The sequence below is a fragment of the Numida meleagris genome, chromosome 10 (assembly GCF_002078875.1).
Source record: "Numida meleagris isolate 19003 breed g44 Domestic line chromosome 10, NumMel1.0, whole genome shotgun sequence".
NCBI classification, from domain to species: domain Eukaryota; kingdom Metazoa; phylum Chordata; class Aves; order Galliformes; family Numididae; genus Numida; species Numida meleagris.
The window spans coordinates 16,238,892-16,255,374 of record NC_034418.1 but is presented as its reverse complement, the minus strand read 5'-3'; the positions used below and the strand labels follow the sequence as shown (position 1 = coordinate 16,255,374).

Genomic DNA, 16,483 nt, shown 5'->3' with positions numbered 1-16,483 from the left:
CGGAACTATAATTGGCTGAATCCAGGTACCAGTGCCCGGAGGCCATACAGTCTTATAGACTTTAATGGCTCATTAGGTATTTATTCACTTTAACTTAAACAGCTCAGCCATTTGTGGAAAATGAGTCTTTAAAATAAATTAGTTTTTTTTTTTTTTTTTTTTTTTACCTGAGAGTAGTGTATAACTTGAGCTGCCACTGAATTTAAATTTCCAAACCTGCCAGTTTAATTTGGCCTTGCTGTCTTCCTTTTTCAAAATGGGTTATAGCTTTGTAATCACTTCTTATGCTGAAGATCTGGTGGTAGTTAAAACTACTTGAGTTAAACAGAGCACTTCCTTTAGTTAAAAAACCAGCCGACACACCGCTACGTGACCGCTTCATGTATTTTGATAACTCATGCTGACAGGTGTCATCTCTGCAGGCTATCTCTAGCCTTTAATCATCAGGAAGCAGAGACTGGAGGGGGTCTTAATTAATCTGAATTTTAGCCAGGGTGGTGGGTGGTTCTCCTCCGCTGTTCAAAATATCCTCAACACACATGGTGCACCTTGGGTTGTGTACAAAAACATGAGCCTCTGAGAGAGACTGTAGAATTTCACAGAGGATGGGGAGAATGTACCAATGAGTTGGCTTTAATGGGTCCAGCTAAAGCCTGCACTTCGCATGGTCAACAAACAGTGGTCACACTAACAGGTGAACCTACTGTCCCCTTCTGCTTACTGATCCGGAAGGCCTGGCTGGAGGAAAACATGGTTCGTGAGCAGGATTTCACAGCTCTGTACGAGGCCACAGAAAATGCTGGGCTCACAGTGCACTTTCTAGCTGCTGAACCATAGCCCTCACTGTGACAGGACCTGTGGTAGAGGCTAAAACAGAAATCATCACTGCGTAGGAGTGGTTCAGGGCATCAGTTCTGGTGGATAGACAGCCTCTCGTCTCCCACTCATATAAATCTTCTCTGTGTACAGTAAATGTGACTGAGAATGAGAGCTTATTCCATACTGTTTTGCATCTCAGGTTTTCTTTTCCTGAGAAAAATACAGTTACTGGAAAATGTAAAGCCCATACAATGCTTAAGAATCAAAATAATACCTTTAATATGAACAGATTGTGATGGTCTGTACGTGCTTCACACGCTGGCATGGGGATAGGGGCTAAAATACAGCTTTGTTAGACTTGGGGTCTAAAGAGCAGAGAGGCCAAAACTGAAGAAAAGCAGATACTTGTACTCCTCTTTAGAACAAAAGAAAAAACACTGAAGGACTGAAGGACAATCATTAAGGTTGGTTAGTTACTTTAACTCACTTAGAGTGCACTTTAAAGACAATTTGTATATGATATCACTCTGCCAGCTGAAGCAAAAGGTTTTCTTTTCCTTTCCTCCCTTTTCACAAAAGGCATTGCCAAGAGGGAATGGCAGGAGTCAGGAGCCTGTTTACTTATGCCACGTCCCTTTTTCATTATCCCTTGTCTGTTTTCTGCATGGTGAACACTACCTACAACTTTTAATACCCAATTTAAATTGGTTTCAAATAAGTGGCAGAGGAATGCATAAGCAGAGATTTCTGTCTCATGTCAGGGGAACAGCACAGAGAGCATCTTGGCCATCTTTTCTTTTAAGCCTGTACAGTCTGCTGCTCATATGCTACCTCCATTGATCAGCACCTTTGAAAAATGAGTCCATTACTGTCTATACAAAATGGTTCTATGAACCATTTTTAAAAAAGCAATATATCTACAAAATTAACCCCTGGACAGCTTTCAAGGTTTTCACCCTCTCACAATAACACGGTCACACTGAGAATAGGCATCTTGATGTTTAATTACCACAGACAACAGGGAGGTCTGCAGTACCTATGCTATCAAAAAGATAACAGTGATGGTATCTTATCTGCCAGGACTGAATGTCGCTATGACACACATGAAATGCTGCCATACCCTCTGCTGTATGTACCCTGCAGTAGAGGGGCCACAGTATTGCAGTGCTCCTCTTTCCCTCCCAGCAGCTCCATCCCAGGAAAAATTAATAGGATAACAGTTCTTCTGGGGCAAGATAGTTACCTACTAAATCAACACTACTTCCTAATGAACAGCTCTTGAGTTGGGCCTAGCTCTGCTTAATTTAAAGTAGTTGTGTTGACATAATATATTTAGACTTCTGTAATGTGTTTGACTTAGTACTGCACAACATTCTGATTAAAAACAATTATCGCTATACAAAATCGGCGTTGCACATATTAAACGGCTCCCAAAGTGTCTCACTGGCAGCATGCAGAAGGCAGCTCTAAGTCGGGAAGCAGCGCTCAGGGCAAGCTGCCAGTTCCTCTGGGGTCTCCGTGCAGACAATCCAGCAAAGAATGGTGGGTATCAATGGCACAAAAGTCCGATTTCAGTAGCAGCTTGGGGTCATGAGGTGGATGGAGGCCATCCTGCTGTCAGGAAAATTTCGGCTCCAATAAGCTTGCTCAATCATATTTATCCCAAAGAGACAGAGGAGAGTCTCCACCTTTCTTCATTCGAGTAAAGGGAGAGTCCACTGAGGCACACCCCTGTGGGGGGTCTCCAAGTACTGGGGGACACAGCCCCTCTTTTATCCCTGTACCCCGATGCTGGTGAGCCCTTTCTCCATAGGCTGAGCTACTCGGGGTTCACATTCTTATCCATTCACCTATCAGCCATCCACCCCCAGTAAGTACCCCGTTTGTTTCCTTTGTCTACACACACTTTGTCATCTGGATTCAGAGCTTGTTGCTTTGCCCAACTAGAACTATCTTTGCATCCTGTAAAATCCATCACTCTTTGTTCCATCCAGCAAACACGATTTACACGCAGGTGCTAAGCTAGCATCTCCTGTCATGTATCTGCAAAATAAGTTTGTTTAACCAGATCCTTGTGATCAAAACTCTTCTTCCCAGCTTCATCTTGTTTTGCAGGGACCCCCTATCCTTCCATTGCTCTTCCTGAATGCCAGCTTCTTTTGCAGGGACACCTTATCCTTGTTTCTCCTTCACTGCTTTCCACATTACAAAGCTTATAAGCTCATAACCTAGGCCACGCTTCCCAAATAAGTGCTGCGTAATAGAGGTGGCAGTCTCTGTTGCGATCTGCGCCTTTGTTTGTGCTCCTGTGTGGGGCATCCAGAAGGTTCTGGAAGGTTCCAGGCAGCTCCAGCTGTCGCAATCAGCCCCAGCTGGTTCTGCAGCCCCGCTTCATGGCACAGCTGGTCACTTAGCGCGGTGCCTCGGAGGGGGAGAATTTAAGAGAGCAAAAAAAAAAAAAAAAAAAAAAAAAAACGCTAGCTGGCGGTGAGGAACGAGGGGAAAGAAGTGTGAGAAGCAGTGAGAACTGCGGGCGCGAGGAGGTGCTGCAAACTGTGGAGAGCCTGCACGTGGAAAGCGCGAGGCGGGGAGAGCAGCAGAAAGGGAGCGGTGGGTGCAGCCCCTCACCCCATCGCTCCGCACTGCTCGGGGGAGAAGAGGTGAGCATTTAATTTTGTCTGCGCTTTTCGCCACCCGAATCTATCTTAATTGGCCGTGCGTTAATTGAATTTTCTGCTTTGCCGGTGACGGTCGCTGGAAGTGCTGGCCCCGAGCCCTGCCGCCCCGCGGAGCGCAGCCCGAGGTCAGCCCGCTGCCCTGCTCCTGGAAGGGCTCCCCGTAGCCGCACGGCGACCTGATTTGCTCAGCTCCAAGAAATCTAGCATTTAGTCTCGCTCATGGAAGGGGTTTGCGTGTGCTCTGCTCGCAGCCCGTATGAGGGAGCAGGCGGGACGGGTTGCAGCAGGTGTTTCCTTCATGTAACGAGCGCGGTCAGGGTACAATGCAGTTAACTTTGCTTTAAGTATAGTCGCTCTAATTGAAGATACGGCCCTACAGGTCGCCGGAACAAATAATTGACCTGCGTTGACTTGCAGCCAAATCACAGCAATTAGCAACTGAAAGCAGAGGAGAGCCGGTGGCAGACAACTGGAGCCGGCAGTTCAGGTCAGACTTCGGGTGCTAAAATGTCCCAGAGTGACTCAGCGTGGGGGTGAGTCAAATATTATGTTTCTCAACATAGTATTCCCTTCTGGTCTGAGAATTCCATGAATGATGGAGCTCGCAGCCTGCGGGGCTGAGAGGGAGAACTACAGCGTGGTGACTTCAAGGCAGAGAACAATGCTTTATTACTGGTTGACTTACTTAATAATATAAGTACATTGAATCAGAGCAGAGGAACTTGCCTTAGAATTAATTTTGGTTAGCTGAGTTACTTTTGTTTTTGTTCTTCCTGGTGATCTCGATTTGAGTCTAAAAGATCTTACATAATGGGGATATGACATTTCTGCTTAAGTTATGATTCACCCAAATGCAGCACTACTGAAGAAGCAATCTTCCATGAGAGCAGAGTAGACTCAAGGGGCTTTACCACAGTTGGTTGGTTAAAACATTAACATGCAATGGAATTCTTCTGTAATTTCCGCAAAGATGCTCATGGCCACTGTTAATTACTATGTGGCCCCTGTCTTCTGGACTCAGCAAGAGGAAACTTATGCCATTTAATTTTCCATGTATGTAGGCTGCTCCAGATGTAAAGCCTTTTTTTTTTTTCTTTTCCTAGAGAAATGACAACAGATACAAAGAGCAAATTAACACTGATAAAGCAAATTCTTAGCTGCGAAGCCCTGTTTTTCAACATAGTCACTACTGTTAGCTGTGAATTTTCACCAGCACTGAACAGGAGCCTGCATGCTGTGCTTGTAAAAATCTGCACCAGTGGAGGTGACCCATTGGCGCCACTGCAGAAATGCAGCGCCTACTACCTCAAGTGTGCTCGCACCCACTGCTTGGTTTCCATAAACGTTCAGCAAACATTGATGAATGTCAGTGGATGCCATTTCTTTTTCTACACAGGGGAAATAAAGTTAGCCCTTTTATTTCATCTGCACTTCCATGTCAGGCGCCATTTTGTCAGGCGCCATTTTGTCAGGCGCCATTTTGTCAGGCGCCATTTTGTCAGGCGCCATTTTGTCAGGCGNTGTCAGGCGCCATTTTGTCAGGCGCCATTTTGTCAGGCGCCATTTTGTCAGGCGCCATTTTGTCAGGCGCCATTTTGTCAGGCGGACTGCCTCTGTGCTGCCATCTGTCCCACAGCAACGAAAAGGAATGGAATATTGGCCGGAAGGTGCAGCCTCCACTGCCATACCACTAGCAACTGCTTCCCATGTCATGGGCCAACATAATAACATAGGAGGCATTACTTTTGGAGCAGCCCTCCCTTAAGGTAGATCTGATCTGATTTAGGTTCTCTCTACAGTCCTGTGGAACAGATCACAAGAGCTGTAAATAAGCCAAATAAATAATGGGATTTGTTTTTGGCAAAACTTGCCAGCATTTTGTATAATCTGTCTACATCAGTATGAAAGACATGGGAAATGTAGGACAGGGGGCTAAGATCAGTAGCTGTGATTTAATGAAGGTGGTGACATGGAAAATACATTCTTTGCTGTTGTACAGTTTCTGTCACATTAACCCCTGATCACCGCACCCCAAAGGTAGCACTGTGTTCCATACAGCAGTATGACATATCACATTCTCAGTGAATGCATTGCCCCTGGGTACACTGGGGTTAGTTAAGCAGCATTTCTGGATGTTTGATTACCATGTTGAGTTAATTAATGGGCTGCATGCTATCTCTATTAATTAGACCGTGCTCAAGCCTTGATAAAGTGTGTGTCCTTATAGTGCAGCATAATAGTTTCACAAATCCCCTACAAACTGTGGTTAATTACAAGCTCATCATGATTCCAGGATCTAAGAGAGGAGGAAAAAAAAGATAAACTTTTTTTTAATGGTTGTTAAATGGTTCTGAGAGAAATCTCCCATGAAGTGAAAGTAAGGATGTTTTTTGGAAGATGAAATGATTTGGTGAGAAGAACATTTTTTTTCTTTTAGAAAGACAGGTTGACAATTTTCCTCTAACTACATCATTTTATATATATATATATATATATATATGAAATACAAAGTAAAGTAAGGTGGTCAAGACCCTTTTGTTGTAAAGCTCTAGAGCAGGCATTCTCTTCTTATATCTCTGGGGCTGAGCAAGCTTAGGAAGGAAAAAAATACAGTAGAGACACGTTGCTTCATTGGAGGGGCAGGAAGGCAGTAACCTACACTTGATATTTATTTAAATTTAATAGTCAGCTCTACACAGCAATGCAAAATCCCCTTTCCAAATGCCATGAGAACACACCTACCACTTCTGAAATCACAAGCTCCCGTCAGAGCAGAAAACCTTTTTTCAATCCTGCAATTTCTAGTTGTCCTTGGTTTCAACCCCTTTGACTACTGTATTCTTATGGATGCTCAGAAGTGAAGACATATGTCCGTGTCTGACAGCTGGGCTGTGCAGCCTAAGAGTAAGCTCTTGAGGCAGAAGATCACATATACAGGTTTTGTAAGACGGAGGCTGCTTATCTGCCAACTCTAAAGCAGAAAAAAGGAGTTTGGCCTAGTCAGTAGCGTAAAATTCTTTTTAAATATTAGCATTCTGTATTAAATATAATAGCATTATTCTATGTATATATCACACATGATATTTACTGAAATTATAGTTAATTAAAATTTCATGATCTGTATGGAACTGACTTTGTGTTTAAATTACAGGTTTGTTATTTCCTCAGTTATCTGAAGAAGAGAAGCCATCTGCAACATTAAGAGTGGCCTGTTCATACCCATTCACTGCAGCATCACTTGGCCTTTCCAGCTATTTGTCTCCATAGGATGAAGGTTTCTTGCACAGAAGCATCAATGTCAATGGTAAGCTCAAATATGAATTTAAAAATACTATCAAAGCAGATTAGAGAGTATTTGTTCAGTTACTGTCTGTATGAGCCATCTGGCAGCAGGGCATGAAAGATAATCGGCTTCGTTTTAGGAGTGATATTTCACTTCCTAAGCACCTTGACTAAGATAGATGCAAATGCAGGTCTGTCTGTCTTTAAAATGGTGGCTGATCACAACTCTTAAGACTTAATTTGAAATTACCTCAAGAAATGTAATAGTTGCTGGGGGAAAAAAGGTATCTTGTCTACCCAGACAAGAGTTTTGTCTAGGTAGACAGTTTCTCCTGCTTTTCTATATGAAAACTCAGGGGGGGAAAAAAAAAGCAGGGAAAAAAAAAAAGGAAGAATAAAGAGAAAAAACTCAGTAGGAGCTGAGATTACTCAATATTTCTTACAACAAAACAGGAAGAACGTTTCTCAGCACTGTTGAATCAGACCATAGTAAAAGAGTCTTAGCGCATTGTAAAAGCAAAATAAACTTTCCTGTTCCCCTGTAGAAACAAAGCAAGAGTCTTGCAACACAACAAGTGTCTCCTGCTTTGACTTCCTTTTCTCCAACAAAACTGGAGCGTGGACCTACACCTGAGCAAACTACTAGTTTACATGCAACTTTATTCCTGTGTAAGCCCAGCCTAAACATAGGGATTGCTTCCTGTTCCTCCCAACAAGATATGTGGCAATCAGCAACCAAGATTTAGTGCTCACCTGTACCTTGCTGCACAAGAAAGAACAGCAAATAAGAGGCAGGTGTAAATGCTGGGTTAATTTAGGGGAGGCTGAGGGCAGGTGAATGAGGTAGAGAAACTCTCAGCAGCAGCCTTCCAGTAGATGGCTCTATTATACACCAGACTGTCCTGCAGCTCCTCCACCTCTCCCCAGCACGCTGCATTTTGTCTCATCCAGACTTTTAGCACAAAACGGATGCGCACATCTTTGCCTTTTGGTTTGGGCACCAGCGTCAAGCGTAGGTGTCTCTTTTAATATTATTCATTTTTCCCCTGGTCATAACATGTAATTCTGAAGCTATCATGACAACACGGCAACTTTCATAGTTAAAGCCCAGGGCACAGAATAAACCAGTTCTTGTCAAGCTGATAGGCTGAGTGAGGACTGGTAGCAGATGAAGAGAGTTCAACTGAATTATTGGTGACATATTTATTCAGATAAAATTTAACAAGGTCAATTAAGGCTCTTTGTTTAGTGGAAGGTTACTTCACAGATGTCACTTCTATTTTCAGTTTTTTTGTTGTTTTGTTTTTTAGCAAAGAGCACAATATGGGGTTGATGAGTCTTGTTATTTTGCCTGTAAAGAGAGGTCTTAAATGCTCAGAAATGCCTGCCAAGTGCAGCCGTTCAGTTCTACACCGCAGAACGAGATGGGTTTTGCTCGAGTTATAAAACACATTAATTTAAGATTATACCCCTGTATGTTGTGGAACATATGTAGGTACAGCACAAGGATGACAATTTGTCAGGCCCTTCTCCAAGCCCTTCCTGTGAAGAATGAGATCCCATTTGGATCGGATACAAGTGAATAGACATTATACATTCAAAATCATGCCTTTGTTGCTTAATACTGCGAAATATTGTTGCTGTAATTATTTTTGTGCCATTGTCTTGTCCTGTGGCATCGATCCAAATGTGTGATTCCTACTCTACCTGGCTGTAACCCAAGACCACTTCACATAGGGCCCTCAGGATCCTAATTCTCTCATTCAACTATGACCAGAGTCTGTGTAGTTTTGATTCAGCATACAGTGATCTGTGCAGAGAATTCCAAATATGGTTCTAATTGTCAGTGGCCTCCTGCAAAAATTTATACTGATGTGCTGTATATTGCCAGTTCTCCATAGAACTCTCTGATGTATTTGATACAATTTTCCTATTTCTTCTCTTTGGCTCTTGGTATATTCAGAGCCATTGTAACATCCTGTTTTTAAACTCCTGGTACATCTCTTGCATTACAGGCAAGTAGCCATGCGTGCAAGTAAAGTATGTTCCCCCCAAAACTTCATTAACTGGGGGACCAAAACCATTCTGAGTAACATATAATTCAGAAAGGAGCTGGAGCATAAAACAAGTAAGCAGACAGAGGCAAAACTGTGTTTGTTTAGCCTTGAGAAGACAAGACTGAGGCAGCTCTTGTTACAGCCTTACAATACATAAAGGACAATTATAAACAAATCAGAGCCAGATTCCTCCCAGAAGGGCACAGCAAAAAGGCTAGATGCAACAATTGTAAGTTTTAACACAAAGAAATTCCAAGTGAATATGAGGAAAAAACTCTTCACATCTGTGAAGTACATGGCTAAGCACTGGAACAGGGGCCAAAAGAGTCTGGAATTTCTGTCTTGGACATTTTCAAAATTTGACTGGGCAAGGCCTTTTGCATCTTTATACAGCTCCAGACCCTACCCTGCTTGGAGCAGAAGCTTGGATTAGATGACTTCTCAAGGCCCTTTCCATGGAACTTCTCCACAACGTTCTCTCCTGGGGTGTTTTTTTTCTTTTTTTCTTTTTTCTTTTTTTCTTTTTTTTTATTTTTCAGTTTACCTCATAAGGAAGTGTTTTAGAACTGTTCTAGAAGTTTTGGATGAAGAAAGCCAGGACAAAACTCCTTGGATTAGAGGGACTTGGAATTGGTGATGCTCCTCAGATCTTTGGGAGGGAGACAACATCTAGGTATAGCTCTTAGGAAAGTTTGCTTTTCTACAAAGATGTGTTTCATTGTTACAAAATCTTTCTTTCTGCCAGGGAAGCAATGATATTTAGCCATAGCTCTCATTCTTTATGTTGGATGCAGGCCATTAAATGTGCTGTAGCTACAAGCTTAACAAGACTTTATCCTTTTAGATATAGACTCTAAAAATGGAGTAGAAAACAAGTCTGTTGTCTTATAATTGGCTGTGCTACTGAGGTGAGGAGTACAGCTTTTTGCATCAGCTGCAGTTTCCTGGCAGGTAACAGCTCCTTGCATTTGTGTCCTAGCAAGATGAACTCCAGTCCCCCTCAGATGTTGCAGTTTGACAAATCATAGAATCACAGAATCACCAAGGTTGGAAAAGACCTACAAGATCATCCAGTCCAACCATCCACCTGCACCAATAGAGCCTCACTCTGTGTCCCTCAACACAACATCTGAACGTTCCTTGAACACCTCCAAGGTTGGTGACTCTACCACCTCCCTGCGTGGTCTGACTAAAACTGGGGCTAGCGGTGCGCTGATTTTGGGGTGTCTCCTGTAGTTTGGTGTATAAAATCCCACAGATTGACATTTTTTAAAGAGTCAGAGTGAGGTGAAGTGGGCACTGTGGTTACGGGAAAACTAGAACTTTGGAGGGTTATGCTTCAGTGTATGTTTTCATAAGCCACGAAGGAGGTACTTCTATACATTTGCCTGCAATCCTTTGCTGCAACACTGAGGGTACTTTCTTTCTTATCAGAAACTGCAGGTACATAATTGAGTCCAAGCTTTTCTTAGAAATAACTTGCAAGAAACAGTTCTTCATGCTACGTAACATAAACAATTGCTAAAATATGCAGATCAGGAAAAGTAATGATGTGTAATACTATAATGTTTTAAATGTCTTAATTTAGTTTATAGGCACTCCAAAAAAATCTCTTAAGGAGCCTAGCATCAATAATGTGAGCCTGTGCTAGCTGAGTAATTACCTCTCGGTGCTGAATTCTTAAATATTAATTTGCCATATGCTATTAATCATGTGCTACACGGTAATCTCTGAAGGCTAGACAAAATCACGGCTCTGAAGTAAAAGGAGAGAGTAGCTCTTTCAGCTGAGGTTCAGAGTTTGCAGCTCTTCAGGCTTGTGTCTCCCATGCTTTTTGATAAACCTGCATATGGCATACTTTGCAGGGCCATGCCAGATTACATGACATAGCTAAATGCTCTTTGAAGCACAGCTGGAGCTTAGTAGCCAAAATCAGCTTGATGCAGTGCTTGTAGAAGGAAGGTGTGAATGTCTGAGACTCTTAGAGGTATACTGCTCTGCTCCTAAATTAATGAAAAATTACTTGTATTTCCTTGTGAAGTGTCCAAACTCATGGCTTTATTCCTACCCTTAGCAAAGAAGAGCAGTTCCTGTTGTTAGTGAGGTCAGTGAATATCTTCGCAGAACAGCTTCTATGTAATCAAGTCAGGGCATATTTGAATTGCAAAGTGTGGTATAGTGAAGACACCCAAGCTAAGGTCAAATGAATGAGGTCAGATACCAAAGACACTTCAGCTGCAGTAGTACACAACAATCCCAACTAATTCACTCTGCCTGATAGACTTAAAAAAAAATTAAAAAAAAAAAAAGGGGGGGGGGAAAAACCCACAAAGTATCTTGAAATGTCATCTAAAATTCATCTAACACCGTATCTCATGCTTTTCCACTGGGGAGCTTCATTTCTTGTACTTCAGCATCTCCCAGCCCTTTCAGAGAGGCAAGCATATCTAAGTCAGGTAAAGAGGGAAACATTGGTATTTCACACGCCCCGAAGATAAATAAAGCTGACCTGGAGAATTTTCTCCTCAATTGAGTAGGTTGTATTGGTTGGGGTGAGTCTTTTAATGCAAGTCTGCTGCTATCGTTATGGTCACGGTTTGCTGTGGTTGTGCTGTAATCACTAATGCTAGCTGTGGCAATCATGAGGATAACTGACTTCTGTGTTGAGAGAGAAGGAAGCATCAGCCCTAATGGATGGTGTAATAGGTAGTGCCAATAAACATTGGGATGGAAGAAAAAAAAAACAGTAAAATTCTGCCATTACTACTCATTTGGTGTAGGATTCTTGCTAAGAGATTTCACCCATTTGGATCCTCAGGGTTCTAATTTCAGTGGCAAGTTTCCATGTAGCTTGTGAAGCTACTATACCTAGTGGCAGAAATAGAAATAATCATTTCTATGTCCTTGTGCTTCCTGTTAAAATGTGTTTATTTGACAGGAGAGATTGATCACTGTAGATGTTTTCCTTCCTCTGGAAACAGTGGATACCCACAGTTAGGAAGAGAGAATGATCCTTTTTTGCCTTTTGCAGTCATTTGTCCGGTAATAAAATAAGGATCATTTCATGTGCTCTCATAGGTGTGCTGCTGAGTGCAAGAGTTTTCCAAAGTTCACAAGTTTCCTGCTGATTCTTACACTAAATCTATGAACTAAGATGTGTGGGCATTGAAATCCATGGGTGGACGCTGTGTGCATGCAGCTTCCTGGAGGGCTATGGTTCTCTGTCCCCTTGAGATATTATGAAGTTGAGAGCTTTTAAATCATTTGAAAGGGCAAAGCTCTAGGTAAAATCTACCCGGAAAAATATTTCCGTACTTGAGCTCAGTTTTAATATCAGTGAACTTTCAGCCAAAGCTGTCCCCGTTTGCTTTTGCTCTCCCTGTTTCCTCACACCTCCTATCACAGCCTTCTTCATCCTGAGCCAGCGGGGCTATCCCAAGAGGTGTGTGTGTGCCACAGATGTACACGCTTACTCAGGAACGCAAGTGGGCAAGCAACCATGGTCTAGTTCATGAGTTCCTCAAAAAGCAGAGTGTCTTGGGAATGAAGATTGCAAAATTCTACAGCGTACTTAGACCTGAACATCCAGTGGCCATGCAGAGACACACAGTATGTTCCTTGGGCTGATCCTTCAGGGAAGCGTGTTTTCAAATCCTGCATCAGGCAGTTTGGTAGGTGTTTACCTTTCTTAACATGACATTTTTAAATGATGCTTAATCACACCAAAGAGCTTTCTTTTCCTCAGACAAAATTATGTATTTACATACAATTCTCTAATTGCTTACAGTATGTTGTCTCCCAAGTGTAACACCTGCTTGAGGATGCTGCTGATTTAGATATAACAAGATAAACAGTACAGTTGTGCATTGGATAAGGCAGGAGAACAGTCATTTTTAAAACATAATTTAGTAAGATTAAATAATAATAGGAATAAAAACAATGTGTTTTCTTCATATTTCATATCAGCTTCTGTAGCAGTGATTTATTTTTCTGTCGATGAGGGGTATATTTCTAGGAAAACTTGGCTTCATTAAATGACAGAGATGAAGCTAAACATGCCTCCCCTTTAAAAATAAGGATATTTTAAAGACATCCAGCTTTACAGAAGAAAAAGAAAAAAAAAAAAAAAGACCATGTTGTTTGGCCCATGTAAATCAAGGAGGAAGAGCTCTGAATTGGAGAATCTGGTTGCAGGACAGTGCTGCTGCATTGCTTCTCTGCAGAGAAGCATCTGCACTTCAGAATGCCACTGCAGAGGTGAAGTTTTGCCCTGGGCTCTGTGAGGGCACAGTGTAAAGTTGTCAGTTGAGGGCTGGTAGATGGCTTTGTGTCCTGCTTCAGTGCTCTGTTAGAAGCAGACATCTGTATCTTATCTGAGTGACAATATCAAGGTGATTCCTTCATCATATTCTTCATTTCTGCATCTGCCAATGCCCATTTATGTTCTTGAGTTCTTCTTTTATAGCTACAGCTTTGCCCACCAGAGCTAAGATGGAACATACTGAGTTTGTCTCCTTTTTCCTTTCTTTTGCTTTCCAAGGTCTTACTGCAGACACTTCTTCCAGAATCTTTTCTTCCATGTGCAGCTGTCTGCAAATACAGCAGGGAGTAAATATTCTTTGACCATCAGGTTCATTGGCAAGCTTAGGTCAGTGCTGGTAGATAGAGCTTTGTTTGTCCTAGTGGAATTCTTGCAGTTCATAGTTGCTTCCTTTATTGACAAAAATGAATTTCTGGTACATTCAGTCTGCTTGTCTCAATCTGCTCTGTGAATCATAAACTGAAAAGCTTATTTGGTTGTGGCTGAGAAGGTGTTGGGTGAGGTGGAGCACAGGGAAATGACCTGGACTGAGGAAAGCATCCTGATTTTCTCAAACCCTATCTGGAATATTGTACCAAACCATTCATAGAGAATAACTGTACAGTGATGTTGTGTATTTTTTTATTCCTACCACTCAATTTCTTCCTCCTTTGGAAATAGTATTTGTTTTCTGATGACCTGAAAGTGCTTCACAAATTACTGGTTTTTTTCAAACTCATATGTAGTTAAAAGTAGTTTGTCTCCTTTTAAAGAATGCAGGGAAAATTGGATGGCTTCTTTGTCCACAGTGTCCAACAAGGTGGGCTCTTGCCTCCAAGCTTGGTTTTGGTTCAATCAATGAGTTTCTGAGTTGCAGCAAACCCAGTTCCCCGTGGCTCCAGAAATGTTTTCCTTCTCTCTCTCTCTGGGGCCTGATTATCTGCTCTTTGCATTCTTAGCATGAACCACAGGCTCCCAGCTGTGCTGCAGATCTGCCTACCATCATTGAAACCCCCAAAGCATGCTTAGCTGCCTGTCTGAATCCAGCTATGTTCATTCCCTCCCACCCATCTTTCAGAGGATTCACCTGTATTTTATTTTAAAGAAATACAGCACAACCTGATAACCGAACAAATCCATTCCACTATGGTTTTTAAGTGATCTTTGTGGACTTCCATCTGAATCTAAACCAGAACTCAGATTCTGTCCTTGCTTTTAGCATTTGGTTTCACTATGGAGCATTCCTGCTTTTATAGAAGTGACTCTACTCAATTTGGTGTCATGCCTTTGGTAACTGTGCTGTGACAAATGGTAGTCATGCCACACAATGCAGTGTTCTTGATTTCTGTGGCTTGGGAATTTGTACGAAATTGTATCGAGTCACTGGATATTTTTTTTCCTGAGGAATATATTTCACTTTACATCTGGGTCTTACTAAATTCTAAATGAACGTATATGAAAGGACAGAAGAGAGCTGTGAGGTAACAGAGCCTTTTCCTTTTTGCTTGGAGCCCATTCTTTGCTGTTAAAAAGCAAATAGCTTTGCCACCTGCAGCCATTTGGAAGCCAAAATGAAATGAGCTGATGTTCTCTATCCCATTCCAAGCATACAGGTGTCCACTGTATGAAAAGCGTTATTGCTGTTGGCATCATTTTTAATAGTGTCAGCACAGAACCCAAATGGCTCTGGCTGGAAATTGCCCTTTACACTGAACTGGGGCACGCTGGCTGGCAGTACGGATGAGCTTTGACACGAGGCTGCACCTTGTTAGCAGGGAAACAGGATTTCAGCCTTTCATGTTTGTAGTCCAACATCTGCACCCGGAATATGTCTCAGAGTTCATTAAATCACAGTGGTATTTTTATTGAATGCAAGCCCTGAAGTCCTTGTTAGAAAGGATGCAGAGCTTATACACTAAGGTAGAGCAGAGTTTCTCTATTCTAGCTCACATTCTTGTCTCTGATAGCATTGTTACCCATGTTTTCTTCAGAAGGACAACCTGTTAGGAATTTTGTAGTGGGGAAGAAAAAAAGTACTGCTCTTGAACCAGAAACGTTTCCTGGGAACATATTTACTAGTTTTAATGGGAACGATGACTCAGACCTCAGGTAGAATTTCATTAGCGTATAAACCCCATCACAGAAGGAAATGAGGCATCTGTCAGGGCACTGCTTTGCCTGCTTAATCGGCCAGGACTCCTCTCATTGTGAGGACAGTAGGTTGCTGCACTGACAGAATACAAGGCTTGATTCTTATGTGCTTAATTTATAAACATATTTGCATATCAAAACAACCTGCCTTACTTTGCTTTTGTTGTGTCCAAGGATCTAAACATTTTGAAAACCTGAAACATTTTTCATCGAGCAAACAAGCTGCTTTGCTCTCAGCACTACTTTGTAATTCCTGCTCCCTGCCCCAAGTCTTGATTTCATCAGCGTTGTTATTATTTTGTTAAAGACCTAAGGGTAGCTACAGAATTCTGCTCTGATGGCCAGATTTTTGGAGATCTGATTCTCGTAACTCTTCTAATACTGTTAATAAATCTGGTGAAAGGTGACCATAATTTCAGCTGCCATGTGAAAGAATTGGCTATTTTTGTCGTAGTTTTGGCTTCCGAGCAGTGCTGGAAAGCCAATGCAGACTGTGAAAGGAGCATCAGCAGAGAATGCTGACCCCCCACCTGAATTCTGATCCAGTTCGGAGGTGAGCCTGAGAGAACTGGAAAGTAAAGACTGTGCAACAGCAAGGGAGTCAGCATAATAAGAAAGATTGGATGAAGCCAGAGGCAAAAAATAACAGTGATGCAAATCAAAGCAGATAGGCATATGAAAAACACACATCAAGGCAGCTGAGTTAATAGGGACTGAGAAAAATCATGTTATCGTTGGGTTGGAAATCCCATCAAATGTACTTGGCAGGAGAAATTTATTTAGATATAACTTCAGAAGGAACCCACAAAGGATCCATTCTGACATGTGAATGCCTCACACTATCTACGAACACACAGGTGGCTTTTGGACGCAACATGCTGCATAACAGATGCCTTTGCCAGTGTCTCAAGAGCCACTTGTTGTGCATTCATATTGAGCCAAAATACTTCCACAATACAAAAGAGTTGGGAAAGGCTGTTTGGCTGACGCTTGTGTTGTGAAGCAAGCATTTAAATCCTGATTTAAAATCAGGATTGCTTTCATTGGTCATTAGAGGATAATTTAACTAGCTTACTGCTTTTATTCCCATAAAACTACGTAAAATAATTGTGGAGATAGAACCATTGCAAAATAATCCTTGTTTATATGTATGTATATTGACAGCACTGTCCAATTTGGTCTTTGCTGCAAGTTTC

General features: G+C 42.0%; 1 long non-coding RNA gene across 2 annotated transcripts in view; it reads left to right on the top strand.

Annotated features, from left to right (window-relative positions):
• LOC110404588 overlaps positions 263–16,483 on the top strand; it is a 51,784-nt gene continuing 35,563 nt past the window's right edge. Inside the window, exons 1-4 of one of the 2 annotated variants that reach the window (XR_002442334.1) lie at positions 263–3,479; positions 3,877–4,030; positions 6,649–6,801; positions 9,816–9,991. This is a non-coding gene — a long non-coding RNA (uncharacterized LOC110404588). The remainder of the gene's footprint in view (positions 3,480–3,876; positions 4,031–6,648; positions 6,802–9,815; positions 9,992–16,483) is intronic. The other variant, XR_002442333.1, reaches the window with a different exon arrangement.